Source organism: Marmota monax, unplaced genomic scaffold (genome assembly GCF_021218885.2).
Source record: "Marmota monax isolate L192 unplaced genomic scaffold, Marmota_monax_Labrador192_F-V1.1 WCK01_AAM20220418_F8-fsc00046, whole genome shotgun sequence".
Taxonomy (NCBI): Eukaryota; Metazoa; Chordata; class Mammalia; order Rodentia; family Sciuridae; genus Marmota; species Marmota monax.
In genome coordinates, this window is record NW_026692486.1 from 6423788 (window position 1) to 6443230 (window position 19443).

The 19443-nt window shown below is 36.7% G+C and overlaps 1 protein-coding gene across 31 annotated transcripts in view; it reads left to right on the forward strand.

Moving 5' to 3' along the window:
• Window positions 1–19443, forward strand: part of Adgrl2 (adhesion G protein-coupled receptor L2) — a 644234-nt gene that overhangs the window by 125041 nt on the left and 499750 nt on the right. For all 31 annotated transcript variants that reach the window (XM_058578970.1, XM_058578973.1, XM_058578972.1 and 28 more), the window contains one exon: window positions 908–973. The gene's annotated coding sequence lies outside the window, so the exon portion shown is untranslated. The remainder of the gene's footprint in view (window positions 1–907; window positions 974–19443) is intronic.

Consider the following 19443-nt stretch of genomic DNA (forward strand, 5'->3'; position numbering starts at 1 on the left):
GCTCACTGCACCCAGCTGGTACTTGATTTTCTTTAGGAAATTTATAATAATTTCTTTTTAACCTTTAATCATTGACAACTGATACCAAAGTCAGACAGGTAACCCTTTCTTTCCTTATGCTTTGGTGAAGAATAACTGACAACTGAAAGAGTCAGTGGTTTTCAAAGAGCATTAAAACAAACAAAGAGTTGTGTCATCCATGTATTTTTAAAGTGCTGCCACTTTGATCTGAGGGAATAACTACCTGGGGGGAGGAATATTCTTTAAGGTATTTTATCTTTCATATTTAAAACATTTCTTGAGTTCACATTGGTATTAACTTTACAAATGCTTCCTAGTCTGGTCTGTTCATCATACCCTCCACCCCCAAAGACTTGCTTTCTGATTTGCACTCACATCTGCCTTGACTAGAGGAACAGATGCTCAGCTTCTCAGGGTCAGGGTTTGACCCTCTCTCTCCTCTCTCCAGGACAGATAGAAAGGGGTTTGTAAGCAATGGTGGCAGCTTTCCAATGGCTGGCCTGGACTTTTACACTTAAAGTAAGCAGGTGGCATCAATGGGCTGTCTAATGACTAACAAGATAAGAGTGCAATTGATCTTTTTATTAACCCATCTCCCCAGGTGGGTGGCAGCCTGCTCCTCCCTCCTGGGTTTAGTTACATTGTTCAGTTCCAGTAATCATTTTAGACCCTTTTGCTTTTTTAGTCTGAGCTGATACTTAAAGCACAGGGGTATAAACAGGGATGTTGCCTCATCTAAATTCTGTCCATCTGTACCTCCAAATTGGTAAATGCCTTAATAATTTGAATCTGATGCAAAAATATTTAATGCACATGCTAATACACCTTCATTACTATTGATCTTTCCGTGCTGTGTTTGAACTAGGATTGTCTGTCTTCTTTCTAGGTCACAGTCCACTTACTCTAAACCTTACAACTCATTCTGAAGAGTATGGAGCCTACATAGAGCAAGGTAAATGATTAATTTCAAAATAAGATATAATGGATCCAAATAATGTATGAATTCAAGCATTGTGTAAATGTGCTGTGCTTTATCTGCTGGTGGTTTCTAAGTTATTACATTGGGTAATCTTTGGGTAGAGGATAGAGCTGTGATCCTAGGTAGACATGGGGGATAAGACACTGCACTGCATGCGGGTCTTCCCTCCCTTCAAAAGTCAGGTTCTGTTGTGTGCTGCTTCAGGCTGGCTGCCTTCCTAGATTACTTACAAAAGTATTCTTCTGCTCTTAGGAAGTTTGGAGGAGGCGTGGAGTATGTCTGGAGAGCACAAATCACATAGTCAAGTGGAGATCAATTATTGACATTTTTGTAAATGAAGTCTGAAATTATTAGCTGCATTCCTTTGTAGAGGTAGGAAGAAGTGCAAAACACCCCACTTAGGCTACTTCTACCACATCTGGTGGTAGATGACTCAGTATGGGATAAGGGACTTTTAGAGGATAGTCTCACATTTCCATTTCCTTGAATCATCATTGTGATTTGCTTTCCTGGTGGTTTTTAAGTAATTGTATATTCCTAGATACTATCACTTCTGTGTTAAGGTAGATATACAGGAGCTTTGATTCCACCTATAGCAAAGTGACTGAAAGTCTAGGCTTTGGCACCAAACTAAATTCAAGTTTGCGTTATTTATTAATCCAAATGGTGGTTTTGCCACTCACCAGCTACAGAAAGTGGCCTTTGGAATTTTCATCTGCAAAGTTAAAAAATGGAATGGTAACCACCTCAAAGAGCTGTGGCATAGCATAAACCAGTTAGTAGAAATACAGCACTTATGTGCCAGCAGTGACCTGGCACACAGTAAGCACTAATTTACTGATTAACTAAAGTGTTATTATTCTACCCCTCACTCTACTTGTCTAAGTTCTTCTACTCTCCTATAATCTGCAAACATGGTTGTTGTAGAATTACTATTATTTTAATAATTTTATTTATTTATTTTTGGTCATGTTAGGTATCAAATCCAGGTCCTTGCTCAGGCTAAGTCCACATACTATTAGTTAACTACAGTCCCAGCCCTTTGGGAATTATTAAGGGAACCAAACTCCCAAGTTCCATTTAGCAGATTCTCTCCTAAAGGAGTTTTATTATCCTTCATGTAAATGCCAGAAAGGAAAATAATTGGCATCCATTGTCCCTTGAATGGATCCTGGCCGGCCCAGGTAATGCAACATGTAAAGTAGCCTGCAAGTGGGGCGCCTGCCAGCTCAGCACACGAAGTCGTTGGAGAATCAATTAGGAGGCTTGTCACCATTTCGGAAACACGAAAACATGAATTGGCATAGAGTTTCAGGAAGCAGAATAAAAAGGAACCAACAAAACAAAAAGCCTTTCAGGGGACTGGAGGCCCAGTTCTTCCAAATCACAGCCATGATTATGATCGCCATTAGAACTTAATGAGCCCGTGTATGGCTAATGACTTCATTTCTCCAGTAGATTTGCCAATAGTCCATGTTTCTAGTCTCTTTCATCCTTCTCTTCCAAGAAGTAGAACTATGGTGCTTACAGGTCAGAAAACATGTCACTGGATTTTCCCTTCCTCCATTAGCAAAAGCATATCTCTCAGATCCACCACCTGCTTCCTTCCTGTCAGGACAGAGGTAACAAAGAAAATAACACCAGGTAGGGTTTATAGAGCCCTGGAATACCTGGGTTCAGTCCAAAATTGGGCTACTCTCTGACCTAGTTTTCTCATCTTGAAAATGTTAATTGGCTGCTATCCTATCTACATTTACATAGTGATACATCACTACCCTATTTCCAAAGATAATATTAAAGACAAAAATGTGTGAAATTGCCAAGTATGGTGGTACATGCCATCTACTCAGAACACTGAGGCAAAAGGATTGCAAGCTCAAGGCCAGCCTCAGCAACTTAGTTTGACCCTGTCTCAAACAAAAAATTAAAAATGGTCTGAGGTGGGGCTGGGTTTGTAGTTCAGTTAGTAGAGTATTTGCCTTACATGTGTGAAGCACTGGGTTCTGATCCTCAGAACCACATAAAAACAAATAAGTAAAATAGAGGTTGTGTCTGTCTACAACTAAAAAATATTTTTAAAAATGACATGAGAATATATATGTGTATATATATATACATACACATATGTATATAAATATGTATACATATATATTTGTGTAGTAAGTTATATTTCATAGAGATTCTGATGGAAGAAATGGGATCCAAGATGTGATTTATAATAGTGAATAAAGTTCGGATTTACAGTGCTTTTCTGGACTCAACAAACACAAATCCTATGACTTTGGAGTATCCAGGGTCGATATAATGCACTGTTTCACTACAAGTGAGGCAGAGAGGTAGCTGAAGGGGCTGGGCAGTTCACAATGAAGTTATGTGAATCCCAGCAAGCAAGGCTTCCACTCTTCCAAGCCCATATCCCATCAAATGCCCAGTGTGGTTGGAGCCTGGGGTATCCCCCTCACCTTCCAACACTGAAGGTTCCAGGGACTACAGAGAGAATTGGTTCACTTCTGGAGAGGAAGGACACTGCAACTACTACAACCTTTAAAACCCAAATGCTGCTCTTATGAGCACAGCTCACTCTATAACCACAACTGGCTGAAACGGAACTCAGAGGCTTTGAGGCTCATGCGGCCCAAGTGTTCTATCCCTGAGGACTCGGTTTCTTCTGCTCTTCCTGTTGGCCCATCAAGATGCTTTCTTTTGGTTTCTGAACAATCCCACAGTGAACCAGTTAAATGAGTTTGTTTTCTGCCTCCTGGGAATATTAATAAAGAAGGGGCTGAGACTAGCTCACTGGTAGAGCTCTTGCCTAGCATGCTCAAGGCACTGGGTTTAATTCCCAGCAGTGCGAAAGAAGAAAAATGAATGGCCTGAGGATATAAATATACTTAATTACCATTATGAAGAGTTTAATGCATGCCTGCTACTCTGTTATATGCTTTAATATATGTATATCTCATCTAATTCTGACAAAAATTATATTAAGAATATATTGTTCCCAGTTTAAATATAAAAAAAAAATGAGGTTTCAAAGTTTAATTTGATCAAGTTTAATTAACCAGTAGCAAGTGGCAGAGCCAGGATTTGAACCCACATCTCCCTGAGGCCATAGGCCATGCTCTTTCCATTATGTACACTTAGACAGTGTTGCCTCACTGTCTAATGATGCTTTTGTTATATACTCAGGTACGAGCAAGATGACTGAGTTGACAGTTTTATTGCATGTATGACCGTTAACATCAACCAATATTATTATTTAGTTCCATGAAGTCAATGAATGTTTTGAAAGGAGATGGGCTACAGATACAGAAAAATCAATGAATATTTGAGTAAGCAAGTGAATTATAAACAGTAAAAGCATTATATGTGCTTTTCCTTGGAAGTAACAAGAAAGCTATAGTGTTAATAAAACAGACCCAATGTTAGTGACTTAAAGCCCCCAAAGTAGAAATCAGTCTGACAGTGAGTTAGGTTGATTTTGCTTGTTCCATAAACCGATTTCTCAATGAAGTTTCTTAATTTTGACATTCAGTATACAAAATCCACCTCATGTCTCTTTATGTTCCAATTCAAGGCCAGTTTTCTCCTAATCTCTTCTCATTTATTATTCGCTTTCATATAAGGCTCACTTTGCCTTCTTCTCACATTCTTCATGTTCTCCCAACTCGTTAACACTGTTCTTACTGTCTGAAAGATCTTTCATTGATCTTACCTTTTCTTCTATCAATTCTTCACTGTACTTATCTTCCAGGATCTGAAGTTCTGATTTTGCCCAAAGCCTCTTCAATTAATACATATAAAACACTATAGTCCTTCCATGAAAATAATTTTTCCTCTATAGCCAAAGGCACTACCAGTGGTAAAATGTATTCACTTTGTATATAGCAGTAATTTCAGCAGTTAGATTGCACTAAGTCTATTTTTTTTTCTACTTTTGGTAGAAAGTTTATTGTAGAAAATGATTAAATATCAAAACATACAAGAAGGATATGGAAGTCATTGTTCATGCCAACACCCCCAAAAAAGAATCCTTGACATATTGTCATATTTCTTTCTAATCCTTTTCTTTTTTCAACACATTTGGTTATAGTTTAACTTAAATTCCCCCTGCGTTATATATTTGTATACTGCTTTCTTTCCCCTCAAGCTAGACCCTCTAGGATTTGGTTTCACTCAGTTATCTGAATTCTTATAAGCCAAGTAACCAGTAAGAGGTTTGAATCTTAGGAGGCCTGGTAAAGCATTGACTCAGAAGTACTCAGATTTCTGAGGCTTATTTAAAACATGTAATTCACACATGGACATGTGTGCAACTCCTGGGTACTTCTTCACTTTGCCTCTGACATGTGTTGATTTCCTGTTCATTAAGTCCTCTCATTATTTTTATATATATATATATATATATATATATATATATATATATATATATATATATAAATATAAATATATAAATATTTGGGGGTGGGAGTACTGAGGGTTGAACTCAGGGGTGCTTTACCACTGTGCTACATTCCTAATCCTTTTACTTTTTTTTATTTTGAAACAAGGTCTACCTAAATTGTTGAGGGTCTTGCTAATTTGCTGAGGTTGGCTTGAACTTGAGATCCCCCTGCCTCAGCCTCCCCAGTAACTAGAATTACTAAGCCTGGCAAAAATATCTTCTAAGGTATTAAAATCCGTTGCAAAGGCCCTATAGGATGCTGCATGCATTCCTGTAATTCCAGCGACTTGGAAAGCTGAGGCAGAAAGAAGGATCAATAAATTTGAGGCCAGCCTCAGCAACTTAGTGAGACTCTGTGTCCAAAAAAAAAAAAAAAAGGACTGGAGATGTAATTCAGAGGTAAATTACCTCTGGGTTCAATTCCCCCACCCCCTAAACAAACAAACAAACAAACAAACAAATAAAACCCATCATCATGTCAGCAGGATAACAGATTAACTAAAGCAGAAGACTTTCAAAGATTGCATGAGATGCAAAAATGCTTTCCTTCTACAAAATTGTTTTCCTTAAATGCTATCTCTGAATCTCCTATCTATGAAAAATGGCTTTTCCTACCCCTTATGTATTTTTTTCACAGTCCCTAAAAGAGATATGAGAGATTATCCAGGTTAAACACTGATTCTAGAACTCTTGGAAACCACCAAATAAATACATGCAGCTGTAGTGTAGATTTCACTACTGAAGTTTCAGAAGCTCAGGTCTGAGCACTACTAAAGCTGAGCATGAGGGTTGAACAGCTGTAAGAGAGCTGAGGTTCCCCCAGGCAGTGGGGATTCAAGAGGACAACCATGAATTGTCAGGACAATCAAGATACCATAGTATTTTAGACTACAGACATTCTGCGTCCAGGAAGATATTGCCAGCAAGAAGTCTGTGTTTTATTGAAGTCTAAACTAATTCCCCTTGTTTTGTGCTACTGAATGGTTCATTTGCTTTGGGAGCCTCAGGGGATAAAGGGGAGGGAAACAAATTAAGTCAAAACTGCAAAGACTTGTTAAAAACTACATAAGGTGTGTCTAGCTCTCTTATTGTTATATGATACACTGGGAGGAAAAAAAAAATCTGTGGGAATTCCACCCTGACTGACTCCATAACAACTTACAGCTGATTAAGTCAAGCTTTGAAATACTCAGTGAAAATACAGAGAAAACCAAACTTAATATGCAATAGCATAAACTAATCATTGTTTCACTTTCTGGAAATTGTGTTGGCACTGGGGTGAGAAGTAGATGAAAAAAGCTCCAAGAAAAACAAAAGCATCTCTCTGTAAATCAGTGAGTTTACAGATTAATGAAGAGCCAGACTCTGCTGTTAAGGACTTAATACACAGTGATTATGTGCATGTCCCTCCATAAGGGCAGGCACTTAAGAGTTCCAATGAGGGACTCGTATATGTGCCTAGAGAAAGGAGGAAATAGAAACATTTATGACTTCTGCACCACCCAACATATACAAAAACACATCCTCTCTTAATCCCTATCTATAAAACTTTATTTACATAGTTATAAATTGGGAAATCCCATGCATAAACCTCTGTATCTATTAAATACACAATGGTTTAATGGACTGGTGACCAGGCAGGCCTGCTGACTTTTGTTTTTCCTGGCAGCAAATAAGAAATTATAGGGAATCCATATTTCTAAAGGCAAAACATAGCTCCCAGTCATTTGTGGCATCATTAGCAACATTGGGATGTCCCTAAAGGACAAAACACATAAATGTTCTCATGTCACTTACAATTGTGTCAAGGAGAAAACCAAAATGAACTTGCAAAGTCATGCACTAGCTCAATTTTGGAAGGAAAAAAAATCTTCCTTTGAAGGAAACGAAATCAATCCCCAGTTCAAATTAAATTTGAACTATTCTGTGAAACTCCAATACACAGCTCCAATAACAATCAGTACTTACGGACTTGAGGTGCAGGCAAATAATGTTTCATTTAAAAAGAAATTGAATGAGGATTACTGACAGAGAAAGTTTTGATGCTATTTTGTCATTAAAGTTAAATCATGCTATTATTGGCTGTCTTGACATCTCAATTCTCATTCTCCCCCCATTCCACTCATTCTTTTCTATGCAGTAGGGGCCCTTTGCTTGATTGGGCTTATGTCTTAATCTTATTAAAATCTTGTCATGCAAATGTATCACAAGTTAGGCCTGGCTCATGCAAAATTTAGCTTAAATTCTAGTGGCATGCGATACTTTGTTATGCACAAATCTTCTGTTTGGTTTGCTGACATTCTTCTTAGTCGGCTCTCATGGTGATTCATTATCTTGTGATATAGATTTCCAAGTATCATCTTTGTATTGATTTTTATATCTTTAATAACCACTCCACAGAAGATGGCTCCACTGGTGTCATTGATCGCATCAAAAATTCAAGGCTTACAGAAATACTAGAGGGCTAATTGGTAGCAGTACATTTCAGACTTAATCTTAATGCAGTCTTAATCTTCTGCATTAAACCTACCTGAAGCTTTCCTCTTGGAGTCAATGAGGGGAAGTTTTGTGCTTCGTTGAAAAACACCTGGTCAGAACATTGGAATAAATAGACTACAAACTTGAAAATGTCATCTTGATACTCAGGTATCAAGAGCAATCTCTTCATCAGGACTCTCCACATAACATGCTCCTTGCCTTCCCTTCTGCAGCCTCTGGCTCCACCCAGCCAAATGCTTGCCCATTTTGGAGCTAAACCAGGCTAAGATATGCCCTCATAATTCCATAGCATGGGCTACCCTGCAGTTACATAATTTCCCAACTTAACAATAAGTGAGATTCCTTTGTAGACATTCAGAATGATCATCCTGTCTGTGTAAATGACTTTAAAAAACAAATTTAGGATCTTGGTGTAAGGTTTTGTTTCTCACTGTAAGAAGAGAAGAAGCCACTTAAGAGAAGGTGGAAAAGGAGAAGCAATAAAAGAAAATTTGTATATATTCTGTTCCTTGGCAGAGTTTAGAACTAAGAACTAAATGTACACACTGATTCATCTGTAGCATAGATATTGTATCCAGTGCTAAGGAGAATTGGGAAATATTTTTACATATTTTTATTGATTCATTATACTAGTACACAATGGTAGAATATGTTCTTACATATTCCTACATGCATACAATAAAACAATATAATTTGGCCAATAACATTTCCCACTATTTCCCCTTTCCCTCTCCTTCTTCCTCCACCTAGTGCCTTTCTTCTACTGATCTCCCTTTGATTTTTTAGGAGATCCCAATCCCCACCTTTTTTTTTCTTTTTCCTCTCTAGCTTCCACATCTGAGAGAAAACAAAGACCTTTGACTTTCTGAGTCTGGCTTATTTCACTTAACATAATGGCCTCAAGTTTCATTCCTTTTCCTATAAAGGAAACTTCATTTTTCTTTATGGCTGAATAAAACTCTATTGTGTATGTATACCACATTTTCTTTATTGTAATTTTAAAGACATTTTAGAGTTAGAGTGAGGATTTTTAGAAAGACTAGAAATACAAAAGGATGAATCAAGGAAGGAGGCCACAGTGAGATATTATAAAAGACATGGTGAGTTTTTGATATTAACATTCAGATTCTTGAATCTTAGGATTTGAGTGATTCACCAGAAATTATAGTTGCAAATTTCAGTTTCTAATTTTTAAATTGAGATCATAATAATCTCATAAACAAAAGAATAATAACTGTCAGGTCTATGCAAGTAATTTATCTGTTTAGTGTTTGAAGATGATCTCAGCAACAAATTCTAAGTGTCACATTACAGTGCAAGCATAGATTTCAATTTATCTAGGATATGATATTTAAAGAAACAGCAAATCTTTTTTCTTCTCTTTCTTATGGTACCAGGGATCAAACCTAGGGGCATTTAACCACTGAGCCACATCCTGGGCCCTTTAAATATTTTATTTTGAGACAGCCTCTTGATAAATTGCTGAGGCTGACTTGGAACTTGCGATCCTTCTGCCTTAGCCTCTTGAGTGGTTGGGATTACAGGCATGTACAAACCACGCCTGGCTAAATTCTTATAAAAATTCTTTTTCCATTGAAGTCATTATTCCTGTTTCATAGTTGTTTGCTTGACAGTTAATTTAGGGACCACGTATCTGGTCATAAATACCCATGTGCTGATGAAATTTCCGTTTATACTATTTCCAGCTCATCCTCCTTTCCAACAGGCCACAGTTTTCAAACCTAAGGGAGCAAAGCACTTTTGAGCAGTTTCATTATAGATGGTTTGACTTCATACTGTATGTCTGCCTTTTGAGCTGACTTCCCACAAAGCAGTTGCTGATTTTACTAGTTTATCAAAGAATTTGTTATCCCACCTCTTGGCTCTGCTTGCCTTCTATTTTCTTCCTCCTTTGCTTTCTTCCTTCCCTTTTATATTATTTTATTTTTTGAGTACTGGGGATTAAATCCAGGGATGCTTTAACATAGAGCTACATTCCCAGCGCCCCCCCACCTCTTTTTGGATGGGGAAATGAACCAGGGTTATTTTACCACAGAGCTACATCTTTTTGATTTTTGAATTTTGAGACAAGGTCTCACTAAGTTGCTGAGGCTATCCTCAACTTGTAATTCTCTTACATTAGCCTCCTAGGTCACAGGGAATACAGGTGTGTGCCACCATGCCTGGCTTCTTTGGATATTTTAAATGACAAGGTTTATGAATATATAAAATGAAAGGAGACAAAAATTCTCTAAATTTAGCTACTATAAGACATCATGAAGAGAGTTTTCCAATGTTGAGAAATTTCTTTTATCCTGAAACTTTGCCTTTTCACTTTTTTCTAACATTCACAGAAACTATTAAAAGTCTCTGAGGTTCAGTCTAGAAAAGATATCCTTTTGCTGAATAAAAAATTAATATGAAACATGAATATAATTTTCAGTTCTTATTTACTTTTTGGTGCTGGAGAAGGAATACTGGGCTTTGCAGATGTAATTTTCTTTTTAAAACTTCTAATTTTATAAAAAGAAACTGAATATCCACTCTTAATATATGACAAAAAAAAAGGTATCTATTTGGTGCTAACCAACTCATTCTTTTATTCTTTTTGAAAAATTGTCTTTCCTTTTTAAAATAGTATTGTCTATTTTTACCCTTGACAAGAAATTAAGTTTTGACTTATTACTTAACAATAATACTGTCAATAATATCTGGTTATTGAACAAGAATCAAATATTTGAAAAATGCCACTAGCAAAAACATGTTTTAAATTTTTACTCTATATTAAATTTTTCTTTGATAGTTTTAAAAACTACAGAGTTAATAGACATTTCCAACCAAATGAATTTTTAAAATATTAATTTGTATATAAAATGGCCCAGAAGTGAAGTATGAAAGTATTGCTATTTTTTTTTTAAAGCATTAGGTTTTGTCTCCCTTTGGGAAGCTCATTCTTTTTTTTAAAGAGAGAGAGACAGAGACAGAATTTTAATATTTATTTTTTAGTTTTCGGTAGACACAACATCTTTGTTTGTATGTGGTGCTGAGGATCGAACCTGGGCCGTACGCATGCCAGGCGAGCACGCTACCGCTTGAGCCACATCCCCAGCCCCAGTATTGCTATTTTCAAAGCATTTGCTTTCAGACTTTGTTCTTCTGGTCACAGCTTGGTACCTGTTACACTCTCCAAGCAGAGTTTCCATGTCATTCCATAGAGGGAGACACCTTTGGAATCATTATTGATCTCATCATTGAGAGAAAATTGCATGTGCTTTTCAATTTTGCTGCTATGAATTGAGATAACCTCAAATTATAAATTCAACGCTCAATGGACAAAACTGGCATTCTAACTTCCAGTCAGGTAACAAAAATAACGCCATGCTTGGGGCAACTATGATGCTTTCACTTGTATTATCTTGAATTGTTTCAAAGATCAAATTTAAGAAATACCATCTTCATTCTACAGATGAGAAAACTGCAATTAAGTAATGTTGTAAAAATTCACAAAATCAATAACATAAGACTTTCTGTTCCATTTGGCAAATAGCAATATCCTCTAGAATAGAAATTTGCCAATGGTTAGTAAAAATTTTTATTTTTGTGTTAAGATTACTTACCATGAGGGCTGGGGTTGTGGCTCAGTGGTAGAGCACTTGCCTAGCATGTGTGAGACACTGGGTTCAATTCTCAGAACCACATATAAATGAATAAAATAAAAGTTCATCAACATCTAAAAAAAATTTTTTTAAAAAGATTACTTACCACGAGTCTACTTTCTTAAAATATTTTTAAATGACAATAACACATTATATATGCACAATGTTGTACAACATGTCTAGGATTGGTTCATCTGGCCCAACTGAAACTTTATACCTGCTGACTAGAAATTCTCCATTTCTTCCTCCCCATAAGCCTGGCTGGTAGTCATCATTCTACTTTCTACTTCTCCAAGTTTGACTACTTTAGATACCTTATCTAAGTGGAATCATGCAATATTTGTCCTTCTGTGACAGACTTATTTCATTTAACATAAAGTCCTCAAAGTTTATATATGTCACATATTGGAGAAATTCTTTTTTGAAGGCAAAATAATATTCTATTGTATGATACATACCGCATTTTCTTTACCCATTCATATGTCTATGGACATTTTAGGTTGTTTCCTCATCTTGGCTATTGCAAATAACGCTGCAATGAACATAAATATGTAAATATCTCTTTGTTGTCCTGATTTTAATTCATTTGTATAAATACCCAGTGGTGGGTTTACTGGATCATATGGTGGTTGTAGTTTTAATTTTTTGAAGAACCCTCATACTGTTGCCCTGGGCAGCTACACTATTTCACTTTCCTCCAACAATGTGAAAGCGTTTCAGTTTCTCCACATCTTTGCCAAGTTTTGTCTTTTATTAATTTTGGTAACAGACAGACTAAGAGGTGTAAGGTCAACTCATTCTGGTCTTTGCATTTCCCTGATGATTAGTGACATTGAACACCTTTATGTACCTGGTGAGGTGACTATTTCTGTGTCCTAGGCTTCCTTTTAACTCTAGCAATTATTTCCTTTGCTGCTCAGAAGCTTTATAGTTTGATATTGTCCCACTTTGTTGAATTTTGTTCAATGTTTTATACTAATAATTTGTTTGTGGGAGGGGGGGTACGGGGTATCAGACCCAGAGGTTCTTTACCACTGAGCTACACTCTTGTCCATTTTAATTTGTTTTGAGATAGGGTTTTGCCAAGTTGCCAAGGCTGACATCGAATTTATGATATTCCTGCCTTAACTTCATGAGTCCCTGGGATTACAGGTGTGTGCTATCATGCCTGGATATACTAATGACTTTTTTTTTTTTATGCTAGGGAGTGAACCCAGAGCTTTACCACAGAGCTATTCCATCTTTGAGACAGGTTTGCTAAGTTACTGAGGGTCTTGTTAAGTTGTTGAGGCTACTCTAGAACTTGAAGTCCTCCTGACCCAGCCTCCAGAATTGCTGGGATTACAGGTGCTTGCCACCAGACCTGGCCTACGTTAATAATTTTTTTAAAGAATACATATTGTGCTTAAAATAGAGATCAGGGATTGGGTTGATGTTTCCAGAATATTATTTTGTGTCAATTTTACTTCAAGCCACATAATGAAACAAAGCATTTTGTAATTTTTTTCTTTCATAAGAATTTACAAATACAGAGGCTTGGTGTACAGCTTAGTGGTAAAGTCTTTGCCTGGCATGTATGATGCCCTAAGTTCAATTTCCATCACTAAAATAATATATATATATATATATTTACAAATACAATAACAAAATATTTACAACAGCTGAGTTACTTTAGGCATGAAGTAACTAATGAATTATTTCATGAATTGTTTCATTTTCAAAGTTAAAGCAAAAATTGCAGGGTTTTTTGTTGTTGTTGTTTGGCTTTGTTTGTTGGTTGGTTGGTTTGTTTCCCTTCTAGAGGTAGAGACTGAACTCAGGGCTGATTTACCCTGAACTGAATCTCCAGCTCTTTTCTATTTTTTACTTTGAGACGAGATCTCACCAAGTTACCCATGCTGCCCTCAACCTTGTGATCTACCTGACTTAGCTGCCCAAGCAGCTAAGCAAAAATTGCACATTTTTACATTAAAAAATGCATATTCTCAATCCATACATTTGACAGGTTATATTACAAATTTCCTAAGGTTTTTTTTTGAAAATTTCAAACTTTCCATGTCCCACATCAGACAAACAGACTCAAAAATCTTAGGTAGCACAGCTTGCAGAAGTTATATTTAGGGTTGGGGATGTAGCTCAGGGGTACGGTACTTGCCTAGAATGTGCAAGGACCTGGGTTCCATCTTCAGCCCCACATACACACCCACATGCACACACAAAGGTAGAATGTACTGTTTCCTCACTAATTGAATATGTTGCTGAGGAGTTGAAGAGTCATTTCTTTAATTTATTAATGAGGAATGAAATGGTCAGAAACAGGACAAGAAACTTTGAATTTTCTACCTTTTACCAAATTGCCTCTGAATGCTGCTCCTAACCAGGCAAGAGACATGTAAAAACACAGACTGTAAGAAACCGATCTATGGCTTCGGATTTTCCTATGAAATTGCTAGCATTTTCCTTGCTGCAAGACGCTCTGTCTTACCTCCGTCAGGTGTATATTTTTATATCAGTCCAGAAGGCAACAGCAGTACTCATGCAGACATGTGACAATCCAGATGTCTCCTGCTCGCCTTTCATTCATGCAACCTTCCATTTCTTTCTGTCCTTTGGCAATATTGCTAAGTTTTTAAAAGAGAAAAGGAGTCCAGAAAATAGAACCAAATATATTTTTAAAGAAGAACAAACACATTATTTACTGAGCAGTAAAAGCCTTTTATCTTAGTTTTAGCATTTTTAAATGTTTAATATTCATTGTCTTTTCTAAGAACATAACACACTGTTGTAATAAATCATGGTAACAGACATAAGAGGGTTCTTTTAGCTAAATTTTCAGAATGACTAAGGCAATTTTTGAGACATTGCAGAGTGTCAATAACACTTCATCTTCCTGTGCTCATTCTGACTTTTATATCATGTTAATTTATGTCCACTTATTATATTTTACACTAAATTCTAACATGTTGCTTGGGTAGCTCACTAGTAAAGGATCTTGTTTAATCTTCCAAAATACTTGCTTTCCCTTTAGGCATGTCATGCAATCTCTTTGTTCTTTAATGTCTATATGTACTTCAGAGAGATAAAAAGATAAAATACTGTAAATATGTTATGTTCTGAATATTTTCTCATGTAGCCGAGGAAGTTGAGAGCATAGCGAGGAGGCAAGGAAACCCAGTTGAGTGAAGGAATGGAAGGAAACATAAAAGTTTAAACTAGCCAGTAAACAAGAATTCTTCTAACCACAGAAGAATAGCTAATGTACAAAATAATAACAGTAATAATAATAAGGGTCTGGGGTGGAGCTCAGTGGTTGAATGCTTACCTAGCATGTACAAGGCTCTGGATGCAATCCCCATCACCGCAATTTAAAAAAATTAAAAAAAAAAGAAGGGAAAGTTAGTTTTACTGTCTGTGATTATCCTTCACAGTATGTGGACAAATGCATATAGAAGCAAACTCAAATTAATGAGAGATGGTAGATGCTGGCCAGTCATTTTTTTCCTACATGATCTACAAATGTGGCATTTGACATAAAGTTATCAGGTTAAGTAGACTGTCTAATTTTTACTCCGTTATTCAGTTCCTTGGTCCTTGTTCACATCAGCATCTTGCTCCTGAGAGCTTCCAAGTATATCATTGTTGAAATGCTAGGCTTTTATGACTTCCTGATCAGTCAAGGGCTAAGAATGCTATCCATATTCTGGGGGAAAAAAGTTTGTTGCATTTATTTTGTCAAAAGTCATTTATCAGGGTTAGGGTAAAGAGAATTAAGATAGAAAAAAGAAAACAAGTTGTATAAGCTTTGTTGAAAAAACACAAGTTGTTGTTGTCTTTGAATTTGCAGGTTGGAGGGGGAGCATTGTGTTAGACAGACTGGGTTGGATTTTGTTTCTCCCTTTTTCACCAGCTACACTGTTGGTTTCTCTGGGGCTGGATTTCTTCTCAGTAAAATGGATACAGCAACTTTTGTGAAGTTTAAACCAAGCAGGAGAAGGGCAGAAAAGTGTTTAGTACTCAGTCAGCTCTTGTTAAATGTGAATTCTCCTTGCTAAGATCTTTTTCTTCAAAGCGTTTCTCATATTTGTTTTAGATGCTGGTTTCCCCAAAACTGAGAACTTTTGTTCCAAAGACAGGCCTAGAAAACCAATGCTGTAGCTGTTGTCTGATTTCAAATCCAAAAGAGGTTTTCCCCTGGCCTTTCTCCCCACTGCGCTGAGCTGTAAAGGTGTTGGAAACAATTCAGTCTTGTTTTATTTGTCCTGGATTCTCTTTAGTGAGGTAGTTACTGAAATTATAATAAAACATAGACCAGAAATGCAATAACCCCTGGGTGATCGGACCTCAAATACTTAACTTCACAAGGTGGTGTGGAGGCTGAATTAGAAGACTGATGTTTGTGACAACAGTTTAAGTTCTTGCAGAAAACTATCCGTGGTGCTGTGATTTAAGCCTAGAAAGAAGAAAAATCTCACTTCTGCTCTCATTAAAAGAAAACTGTATTAAAGCCTACTGTAAACCTGTTTCTCAGGTTGGTCCAGGTAAATGCAAGAGTAGATAAGTTTCTTCCTTTTTCCCCCTCTTTCTTCCTTCCTTTTTTCCCCTGATGCACACAAAGCATTCCATACATACACATAATCATGTTAGAAGTACGACCCATTGGGAAATCTGAAATGATTGATATTTAAAATGCCAACGTCTCAGGTGGAAGTTTCCATAGAGTACAAATTACACAACATATTTGCATTTCCCCGTTCTCTTTCTTTTTTGGCAAACATGTAATATACACCCAAACAAGTGGTGCCAGGCAGCGTCCTTTCTCCCTATTCAGTGCCTTCCTCTTTCCCCACTCTACTTCTCATTAACCATTTGGATTTGTACACACAAGCTGTGCCCCCACCCCCACTCATCTCTAGCAGTGTGAAAGGAGAAAAAGCCTCGGAGTTTCTGGGCAGCCTATCAGTTTGCTAAGGTTCATTTTAGCTAATCCAGACATCCCGCACAGCAGGGGGAAAACTGCTGTATCTAGTGAAACAAGAGCATGAATAATTAAAACTCTGTTATTAATGAACTTCCAGTCGTTATGTAAATGAAACTGATTTCAAGTCTAATTTGTCAGCCTGAATTCTTTTTCTGTTCTCCCTTTGTCTAGGACAAGAACTCATCATAATGGACTTGATAATAAAACACTGGTAGACATGCTGTGTGCAGTGCCCATCTGAGTTAGAGCTTTTAGCGTGGTTAATTGATACAGTTACTCCAGAACAAGTCTATAAGGCATTTTGTATGGCTCTCAGTTTTAAAAGCCGCTCTTTTTCCCTTTGACAGGGCTGCCTATTCTTTGCACATACCTCATTATCATTTACCTTTACATGAGGGGTGGCATATAATTACTGCCTAGTAAATAGTTTCTTTTGCAATATCCATGATGTTCAAAGACAGCAGAGTTCAAAAAGGTCTAGGGGAAGGGAAGTCTGTAGTCTTCGGAGAATGACAAATAGCCACCAGGGAGAGAAAGAAGAAAAGAAAAGAAAAAGGCATAGTTGACAAAGCACAAGACCACTATGTCCCAGTCGCTTACAGCTCCAACATCAAGTGTCACTCATGCTATTGGTGGCATTGTCCAAGCGGTACCCTGATGTCGTTGGTCACATATTTCAGTTACATTGTTTAGATTCACTGTATTGTTGGTGAAATCATTCACTATTAAGGTGACAGCTTCAAATACGGCAATCTGATTTCCTCTAGTTACAAATATTTTACACAACATAAAAGCAATAACTCTCTCAACAGAAAACCACTCAGTCGGGTCAACTCATTGAGAATTTACTGAGCTGGGATCTCTAGATTTGAATTTTGAGAATGCATCTATATCAAAATTTTTAGGAAAATATATGAATTAGATATCAGAAATTAATTAGTGCTTTGGATAGTTGACATGTGATTTTATATCTCTAAGACAATATATAAATCCCGTGACAGAAATCCACTCATTTTTTAATACATCTGCCTAAACATTAAATTATTTTGTTCCATATTTAGAAGCAGGATTTTAAAAGTTTTTCATTTAGAAAAATGCTATATTTTAAGCTACAAGTGGCAATGACATGATTCTTTCTAACTAGCAGATTTCTTTTTTAATTCAAATGATAGTATAAAATATTAATAAAACCTGGAAACTTTTCTAGATCCCACAAAAATCAGTGCACCAATTAATAGCAAGTTTTAAGTCCCACTCCGGGCATCTACAATACCCTGCTATCACTGAAATCAGAGAGTGTTGTTTCATTGTTTAGTTCTGCTGTCTTTTGTTATTTTGTACTCTTGCTTTATTTATAGTCCAAAAAATAAACGATATCGTAATCACTTTTGTCCAAACAATGAAAAACATGGAAATCTAAGCATCTGTCTGAATGATATAATCAATCCTGCAGGGATTCGTAATTATAAATTTATTTCACACATATTTTCAGTTAACTCAAGTGTGCCAGACCCTGGGTAAAGTGATGGCAAATAAATTTTCAAAAGAGAAAATCCTTTCGTAAAAGGGGGAAATGACCCATCAACCAATATTTATCACATAATGTGAAATGTATATAATTGAGAGATGTTTAGTGTATCGAATGTGTGAAGTGTCACAGAAATATTCCAGAAGTGATCTGTAAGAGGTCAGGAAATATGATGCCTCTGAGCATACCATCTTTTTTTTTTTCTAATGGTAAAATATTATATAGCCCAAGGCCACTGCTGATGCCAGGTGCAAGATCTCCTTTTAATTTTGTTTCTTTGCTCTGGATACATTGTATAACAATATATGCCTCAATTTCCCAGCCAGTAAATGGAATACAGTTATTCCAAAACATGTCTGATTTTCATGATATAAAAAAAGTCTAACTTGAAGATGTAGGTTACATAAATCCAGTTCCTCAATTTCACAGGAACTTGACTGTACCGTGACATCACAGCAGGGACAACACACTTCCATGACTGATGATGCCCAGCCTGACCCGCCCATGCAGCTGTCCTGCACTTGATGGTCTCACTTGGACAGAAAAGGTTTCATCTCTGTGGTGCCTATGCCAAATTTGTGCTGTGGTCACTTTTTAGTTTCACGTTTGGATAAACCCTGAAGTTCCTCTAAATTGATCTAAGCCTAACAACTCTCTATATTAAAAGTCAAAAGGAATCTAGTGATATGTACAAAGTGTGCAATGACATAAAACATAATCTCTTTTTCACACACACACACACACAATCTTTCTGTTTTCCATTGATAATATGGCTCACGGGGCTGGCAACTCTGTTCATTTTAATTCTAGCTAACTCGAGAAGTCATAAAAAATACGTAATCTGAAATTAATGTCAATTAAACTACGTTGCTTCTTTAAAAAGTTAAGAGGAAAATACACGTAAGTAATAGAAATCAATTATTGTGTATTCCCAGTCCTATTCTTATAAACCAGAGAGGTAATCTATCGCTCCAGAGATTTCTACAAGGTAATTACTGTTTATTCTTTAAAGATAATATTGTCTTCCCCTTCCTTCACACCAGTCCTTTGCAGCTGCCACCTCTAAGAAAGCAAATAAGCTACAGTTACAAAGGAAAAAAAGAAGAACTGTAAGAAAGTTGGTGTTGTGCATACTGTGGACAATAAGACTGCTGAACTTCATCCCCTTTTTGTGACTTGAGGCTACACTACTTTATGGGCCACGCTGTATACACACGTTGTAACTGTTTTTCAGTAATAAATGCAGCTGTGACTTTGAGAAGGGACACTGCTGCAAAGGGAGAATTAGTAGGAAATATTTTCCTTGTGGATGTTTAATTAGTTAAAAGAATAAAGTTT